The sequence below is a fragment of the Aythya ferina genome (genome assembly GCF_964211825.1).
Source record: "Aythya ferina genome assembly, chromosome: 4".
In the NCBI taxonomy this organism is placed as follows: domain Eukaryota; kingdom Metazoa; phylum Chordata; class Aves; order Anseriformes; family Anatidae; genus Aythya; species Aythya ferina.
The window spans coordinates 28,267,451-28,276,342 of NC_140300.1; positions in this window are offsets into that span (position 1 = coordinate 28,267,451).

The window sequence follows — 8,892 nt, forward strand, 5'->3', positions numbered from 1 at the left end:
AAAAAAGTGGTCCCAAGGGCATGGTGACCAGTTGATTCTGGCAATTTTCACGGACTCCCTCCCACTGCAGCCTGAAACAGAGAATGCTAACACAGCTTTCTGCTACCAAACAAAATCCCCACTTTCCACTTCCCCCCTGGAGCTGAGGCTCCATTTCAGGGCCATGCAGTGTGGTTTAGGTGTTCAGCCCAGGCAGCGCCATTTCGAGGCTAGGCCCAGAAATCTGCCTGAGAGCAGCGGTGGGCGGCTGGGGCTGCTCAGACACGTCTCCTCCAGGGAGGAGCTCTGCTGGATGCCACCCACAGCTCCGCCAGCACTGCTGGTTTCAGGACTCACAAATGCAATGTGGTATCTCACAACCTGACTTCTCCGAGTGCTTTAAAGTCAGCCACTTGCTAACTCGAGCAGGCACTGATGTGGATCTGCACAAAGCAGGATACTGTTCACCTCACATGCCAGGCCAAGTACCAAAAACCCAAGCTTTCATCTGCTCCACAAATACACCTAATAAACTGCTAATGCCTCAGGCAGCTAAATCACAACTCCTCCTGCTTAAACTCCAGTCAGTGCCAGGACTAAGGCTCTAAACTTCCCCTGCTGAAGCTTTGGGTGACCCTCACTCGTCTTGTAAAAAAAGACAACAGGGTGCGTAGGGGTGTGCGTGTTTGCATAAGCTTGAATGTAAAAGCCTGACTCCCTTGCCTGATGCCTTAACCAGGACCAGAAGATGATGTTGCTGGCTTGGAATGGATTTTCTTAAGAGAAAAATGAACTAAAGAAATGCTTTTCCATACCAAAGCATAGATCAGCTGTAGAGTCCAAATGCTGCTATTTTAAAATGTCTTTTGCAAACAAAGGGTCATGAGTTTCCAAACTGTCCAGAGAATCACTGCAACCATACGTAGGTCAGGACTCAGCACTGTCCAACAAAGAGATTCATGAGCTGGGCCTCCCACAGGCATCCTTGGGGAGAGGAGCACTAGGTAAGCCGCCTTCCACTTCTGTCAACAGAAGCTCAGCTGCGTTTTCCTAAGCCTCATGTCATGGTCTGCATACTTAGTTTTTCAGTACAATGTTTATTTCAGTTTTAAATCATAAGTTTCTCTAAAATACTTACTTCAGGGCTTTTTCATGCACCTCCAGCATAATCTTCTGAACTTGAACTCAGTTTACAGGCCCGAACCCCACTTCAGAAACATTTTTTAAAAGTCATATATATTGCTGCAGTCCTTTTACAGTAACAACGGTAAGATAAATGTTTAAAATATTGGATCCCACTTCTTTATAGTTTCATAAGGAGTATTTGTTTTGAAAAGTGTAGTCCATAAAATAAAGAAAGAATATTGGTATTTAAAACACATTGCTTCTAATCAAGAAGACTTCAGAACTGAATTTATACTGAATAAAAATATGTGATTGAGGTTCCCAGTACATAGATCAAAAGCTATTCAGACAGCCTGAGACAATCAAGGAGCATTAGCTCTATTATCGTCTACAGTTGATGGAAATAAATTTTCAAAAAGTACCAGTGAGCTGGACAAGAGAAGATACCCATGAAGTCTTGAGTAGTAGAGGTGGGCACACCTCTACTGTGCTTCTTCTGAACCAGACTGAGGTTTGATGAGGGCATTTTCAGTTTCTCCTTTTTCCACATCACTCTGTGTAGGCTTTCCATGCCACGTCTCTATCCACATTTCCTGACCCTCCTGTTCCTATTGCTGGGCCTGGGCCCACTCGGCGGCAGCAGGACCCACAGCTGATCAGCCTGCTGCTCTCTCCATGCTAGCTGGCCTTGCTTGGTGCCCCAACCAGTCCCCACAACACACTGGTTTTCCTATCCAGTCTGTGGAGTGGGGCCTACAGCCCTGAAGTAATCTACAGCTTTAGAGGTTGTTTCAGAGGACACAGCCATCAGTGGTCACCGGGAAGGCTCCACAGCCCCCTTCCAGCCCAGGGAACAGCAAATGCTTGTAAACAAAAGAATATTGTTTAGGATTAACTCCAACTGCCTCCATCTGATGTGTATTCTACAGTATATCGAAAAAGATCTTTTTTCTAAACAAAAGGAAAACTAAGTACAACCAGATAATTTCAATACCCTTAAAACATAACAGGCAGCTGCTCTGTGACAGCAGACAGGGTGCTCAGTGCTAGATGCTGACTTCTCAGCTCCTATTACCTTACAAAGAGGGCATGGTATACAACATGCAAGCGGACAAACATTTCTCATAACTGCCATGTGATGCCAATTTGTATTGTGCAAAAGTAGGTAAATGCTTTACTTAAAGCATATGGATATAGTACAGCCCATGTGCAAGTACACAGGACTGAAGTTTAAGTTTGCAAAACTTCAGAGATGCAAAAGCAGCGTGTAATAACATGAGAATATATTTCTGATGTTTGCAAGTGTAAAAGACGTTTCACTTTACTGACTGTGCAGAATTGTGAATAGAGGAATCAGAAACTGTTACAAAAGTATTGTTAAATAGAAATCCCTAGAAAATGTTGATAAACAAAATGTGGCTTTTTTTTTTTTTTTTTTTTTTTTTTTTTTTTTTTTGTACTACAATGTGTTATCAGCAACAACAATCATTCCTCTAAAACACAACTTCTGTTAACTGAAACACAGAACATCTCCTAAAAACCCTCCCCTCTTTTTCTCCTGCAACCTACATTTTCTGTTCAGGAATGAACATATTTAAAATTAATCAAGCCATTTTTTTGCATCTATTTCTGTAAGTGCTGTTGGCTATTGCATTGCTGTAACACATCATCAAGGAAACAGCCAGCAGGAACAAGACTTCTGCAGACCGACAAGACAAGCAACTTCTATTAAATGCAAACTGTCAACTTTTGTACTTTAGATAAATGCTTTGATTTAGGAGGGTCAGAGACAGGGAGAAGGTGTCAGCAGACAGATTGGAAGGTCTCTGGGACTTTTCAAGAGATTTATAAGTTGACTTTTGTTTAACGGTTTGGTTTTTAAGCATTTTGGTTTCTTTGAGGTACTCAAACCAAAGCTGACATACCTTCTAATTTTGCTGTGTGCTGACTGTGCAAGTTTGATAAAAACACTGGAAATTTTCACTGTTCTCAGTGATTTAGCAGGAAACCTCAATAATCTTATAGGTAAAGTGACTTAGAAATTGCTTTTGATCTGCAGTCTATGCATGCATCATCAAAACACAGAAGCACACCGCCAAGTGCTGCAACAAAGACCTGGCTTTTGAGTCACCGGACTACAGTTTATTTTGTGTGTAATGAGATTATCATTGCTCCTCTACACCAGCCAAACAGGCAGATCAGACTTCTCCTGGCCTGTGGGGAGGGGGAGAGCCTGCAGCTCTCCTCTCAAACACTCTCACACTTGTGTGGCCCCCAGCAGCCCCCAAACCTGTTCTGGCTCCTTTTGCTGGTGGCAACAAAACAGTCCTGGTTCTGTTGCTGATGCTGGAGACATGGACAAATGACAGCTGTGGAGGTGGTGGTTGCTTCTGGGGGAGCACAGAGAAACTGCTGGCAGAAATGTCTCTGTCCTCACTCAGTTTTGCTCGTCCTTCCTCCCTTGGCTTTCTTGTGTAAGGAAGTAGATGCCAGGGCTCATCCTGTGGCAGGGAAAATTGTTTCTTTTGCAGTGCTCAGAAGCCTTTGTGAGGATGTGGCTATATGACTGCTGTCATATAGTAAAACCCCACATCAGACAGAATGAACAAAAAGGAGTCCCCTGCAAATGAGATCTGGTGGCCAAAGCCTGCACCTTGTGGTGGAACTGGGGGGAAGGGCACCCAAGGACTCTCGGGAACACCGTCAGCATTTCTGCTCTGGATGCTGCACTTCTGCCCTTGCGATGACAGAGCTGTGACAGAATTTTCATCTAGACTTTCACTTTTAAAAACAGAAATGTAGAGAGCAGTTCATTGCATGGACTTCCTATGGAAAACACGTGTAAGCAGAGGGCAGTAGGACCCACCTGCCATAATATCCTGCCCAGTGCAATATCCTATCCTTTGCAGTTAAAAGTCATTTGAAAGAACATTTTCAACTTTTCCATGCTCACTAGCCAGTCCTAAAAGGCAATTCCTAGTGTGCTGTAATAGCTGCCTGTTTTTATTTGTGATAGCTGCTTTTCTGTATGTGTTTCCCTGATGTTTTTGCAGAAGAGGTTATTTCTTTGACCTTTTCATGGTTTGAAAAATACGTTTGCATTTTAGATTTTCATTTTAATTTTGTTCTTATGTGCTAAGAACAAAAATGAGACTATCAGCTCCCTGGAGGATGTTAAAGGTATGAGCTGTAAGCCAGATGCAGGCCATAAAACTCCACAGTCGGGATTCGTTGCAGGCAGCTGCAGTCACCTATTAATGGAGACTACAGATCCCAGCATGCATTGAAGCCATGCCCCTGGCTTCAAGGGAAAATATTTAATGCCATGACCCAGATTCTCCCTGGGACATACCCTTGTCCTCACCTTTTCAGATTCTGCTATAAATTTTATTTTACATAAATTAACTTTTCCCTCTGGGGCTCCTGGTCTGGGGAAGACTTACATGACATAGCACAGTCTTGTGCACATACTATAATTATGAGAAAGATAATATACAGAATTACTAGTATTATTGCTTTTCATCTTGCGTAGAATGAAATTATATTTTGCTGCTGTGTTGATCCTGTGTTCCATGGAAGAGAGAAACCTGCTGCAATGTTGCTGGAAAATGTTCAGCAGCCCCACAACACCCAAATCACAAGCAGACCCAGCAAACTCACCATTGCAAAGTTATCACTGTTGGTTAAATGCGTTAAAATGCTTTAAGTACTCACCTCTGTAATGGGCACAAGAAGTAAAGCTCTTGTCCCAGAATGCCAATCCTAGCAAGGCAGTCCAGAAGTGCACACATATCATCAACTGTGCAACCCACACTAAAATGATTTTAATCTGGGTATGCCTACTGCTATAGACCAGTTGATAGGCAGCCTCCATACAGGTTCACAAACAGCAAAGCCCAGAGACCTCAGGATGCTCAGGATGCAGGAATTCATCACCACCTGAACCAGAATTAGGTACATCTGCTCAGGAATGGGATGAGCAGTGTGACAGGGCCATGCTGAGCTTGGTTTTGTGTAAGGGTAGGTTAAGAAACCAGGATCAAAAAGTAGCAGGAAGTGTATAGAAAAGCACAAAGAGGTTGAAGTCACTCAAAGCCAGAAAGGCCTTGGTAGGAACAAACTTTTTTTTTTTTTTTTTTTTTTTTTTTTTTTTTTTTTTTGGTCAGGTCCTTGGTCAAGTTTGGGCTGTTTTATCCCATGTGTGCTTGCAGGACTCTTGCATGTGCTTTAGAAATATAAAAGGCCTGTGGCAAAGACATCCATGTCTATTTACACCATTGTACAACTGCCCCACCCTGCAATACCCTGCATTTTTGGTTACCAACTCAGGCTGAAAGGAGCTCCATGGTGCCAAGCTCCGCAATAACCCCAAAATACACTAAAAAAGTATTTCTTCATGCAGGATACATTTGTATTCTTTATAGACATGTAACGTAAGTGATTGCATGGTGTCATTTTAAATCAAAGCACTGATACTCTCCTGGCTCAAGACTGTTTTTTAAAGATTAGTGGGGTTAAATAACATCTGAAGATATTTCATAGGCCATTTCAAAGCATGATGTTATACAGAAAAACAAATAAACAAGTTTGGGGCTTCTATTTCAATTAGGTGCTTTTCCTGAAAGTCTCACCAATTGTTAGGAGTGTGGATGAAAAGTTTCTTTGTTCATTTAGATGTTAAGAAAACCTCAGTACTGAAAACATTTTAACTGTACTAGGCAGATGACGATAAATGAATTTCATACATAACTCAGAGACAAAGACTTAAATGCAAGAATTAGCAAATTTTGTTTAGATAGATGTGACTGTGCTTGTGTTTATTACAATAAAAGTTGGTGGTTTTGTTGTTGTTGTTTTCTTTTTCCTTGAATAATTTTATTTGTTTGCACTGGCACGATGCATTCAACACTGGATCCATCAGTATGCCTGAGTCATACATTAACTTCACCCACTGCCTCAGATGTTTAGAGTTCCCTTCCCTATATCGAGTGAAAAATGGACACCAAAGCCGCGGCGTGACCTGGGCTGACCTAACATTTGATTGCCTCCATCCCAGTTCATGGGTGAGAGCTGGTGTTGACTTCCACAGTCTTCTGCACAGCTTGTAATTGATTTCCATTTGACCTGCAGTGTTTAATTTTGTTCACCAAGGAGCTTCTAGATCATCTTTGTTGTCTGTTTGTGGATGGGGGACATCAGTGCACCATATGCGGGCCTGGGCCCATGGGAGGTCAGAGGCAGCTGTCGCCTACTGAAGGACCACCAAGGACCCTTTTGGAGTCAGAAACAAACCTTTCAACCTCTAGTACTGGGCAGCACCACAAAACCTGAAAGGTTTTCCAGAAACTCGCAGCTTCATTTTAAATCAACATTTAGTGCCAAACTCTTTTTTAAGAAAAAAAAAATGTTACTCCCTTTAAAAAATAACAAATTTGTCTTCTCTTTTTAATTTGACAAGCCTTTTTGCACATGCTGACACTTTCATTTTCAGAAAGCAATCTGCCAAGACTTTATGCTGGTGACGTACCTCTTCTGGTGTCCATATGTGTCCTTAAATAATGGCACGAATATAGTAATAACAACAGATATAATCACCCCATTAGTAGGTGTCCTAGGAATCATAGATGGCTTAGCAAGCATAACAACACATTCCCTGCATCACAGGAGTCTGCTCTGTCATCTGCATTTTTCTCCCCTGTGCACACTTGAAGGTCATTCATATGATCAAAGTAAATATTATCAAGCTGAAATTGTTTCACTCCATCAGGCAAAGTAATGTTCATCTCTCCCAAAAACCCAAGTAACCCAAAGCAAAACATCTATACCCCAATTCAGACTTCACCTTTTTATTTATCTGAATTCAGACATGACCATCTCTCATTTTACTTAATCCTGTTAACAGTAGAAATGCTTCTGTTTCCAAACAGGGATTTCAAAGCTGGTCACATCCTGAGGGAAGATGCAGTTGCTGAACAGCCTGGAACACCACCGCTATTTACAGAAAGGTGCTTCCTGTTAGCAGGGTATCCTCCACTCCTTGGCCTCGTGTTTTGTTTGGTGCATGTGGCTAATTACTCTATAAACAGGAAGCACACTTGAAAGATCATCTAAATAAACCCTGGTGTATATAATACCCTGGTAGGTTAATGAGGAATGAGCTGGCCAAAGGAAGAAAATTATCATGTGCAAGACAAGAGATTTTATGAATTAAAAAATCTCTCTGTTTGGGGGACCTCTGTATTGACCAACACCAGGCTAGCACTAGCAGTAAGACACCGAACAAAAGGAAAAGACAGGCTTGGCTGTTACATGTGTTTTCTCACGAGCAGGAGCACATGCAGAGCTTCAGTCCCCATGTGGCTTCAGGTGAAGGCAGAGGAGTTACAAAGGAGGGATTATCTGGCAATACATTTGCAATTAAGCACTGTGCCACCCTTGCTCTTTTCAGCGGCTTTACATCTCCTTCTGTTGACTTTACACCCCCAAGACAGCAAAGCAGGCAGGGTGGTCAGGGGCTGGGCGTGTTGTAAGCAAATGGTAAAAGCTTCTAATTCAAGATGGACACTAAAGCTGCTGAAAATTTAGTATCAAATTGTCAACTTTTAGTCCCTCTTCCAAAAAGTCGTGGTGTTAGGTTCTACTTCCTAGCACAGAAATTGTTCAAATAAGCAATGTTATTTTACTTTAGTTCTCAGACGGGGGTTTATTCCATCCAGATGTTCCTGCTCATACCCCTGTCTTCGTTTAGAGCAACACTTTGTAGAATACCTAATCTTTAAGTCACTTTTACTTTAATTCACCACTATATTTTTTAAATGACTGTGTTTGACATAAACCACTAGCTGGTTTCACAACTGTGGCGTCTCCACCTTTGGCAAACTGCTCACTTATTTATTCCATCCTCTTTTAATGGAATTGCTGGAACCACTTAAAATCCATTAATACACTACAAATTTCAAGTACAAATCATATTTGTGTGAATTAGTGCAGGCAGGAAGGCTGAATTACTTCTACTTCATGAGAAATCAAGTCCATTGCAAAGCATGCAACTGTAGTTCTCAAACAGCTTAAAGATTTTGTGAGTTAAATCTTTGTTTTGTAATATTTATCCACTTTTAACTTCTCTTTTTGTGAGTTTTTCCTTTCTAACACATTCTATGGACATAGACTTATATGTCTAATGTGTTGTCATTAATAGCTACAAATTTACAGATCTATGTATACACACTATATTAAGTGATTAGAATGCATTATGTGAGTATACATGCATATATATTATTCCAATCCATGTGGTATACTACAGTATTGCCCGGGGACTAGATCATCTGCTTTCTTATGCCCTTTATTGATTTCCATTCTGTCATGCCAGATAAGCACAGAGTTTCTTGGCTTCAGCTTTAAACCAAAGAAAAACAAAATAACATCACCTAACAACTATTGCTGAAAGTTCAGCTGTTCAAAATGAAACTGACCTGAAAGAAAGCCAGTGTTTTCAGTTGGGGTCTTCAAATGCATATTTTTATTTATTTATTTATTTATTTTAGAAATTAATTTAAGGATGTAGGTTCTTGAAATAGACAAAAACAACAAATCAAAATCATCAGGAACGTTGGGTTTAAAATGCTTTGGAAGTTGTTTGGAAGTTGATTTTAAGTTTATGAAATCAAGTCAAAAATCTCAAAACTAAACACAAGCACATAAAAGAAAAATCAAACAGCTGCAAACTCTTCTTATACACCAGCTACATTTGCATTTAAAGCCTTGTTAAGCAAGGGAGAACACCTTGGC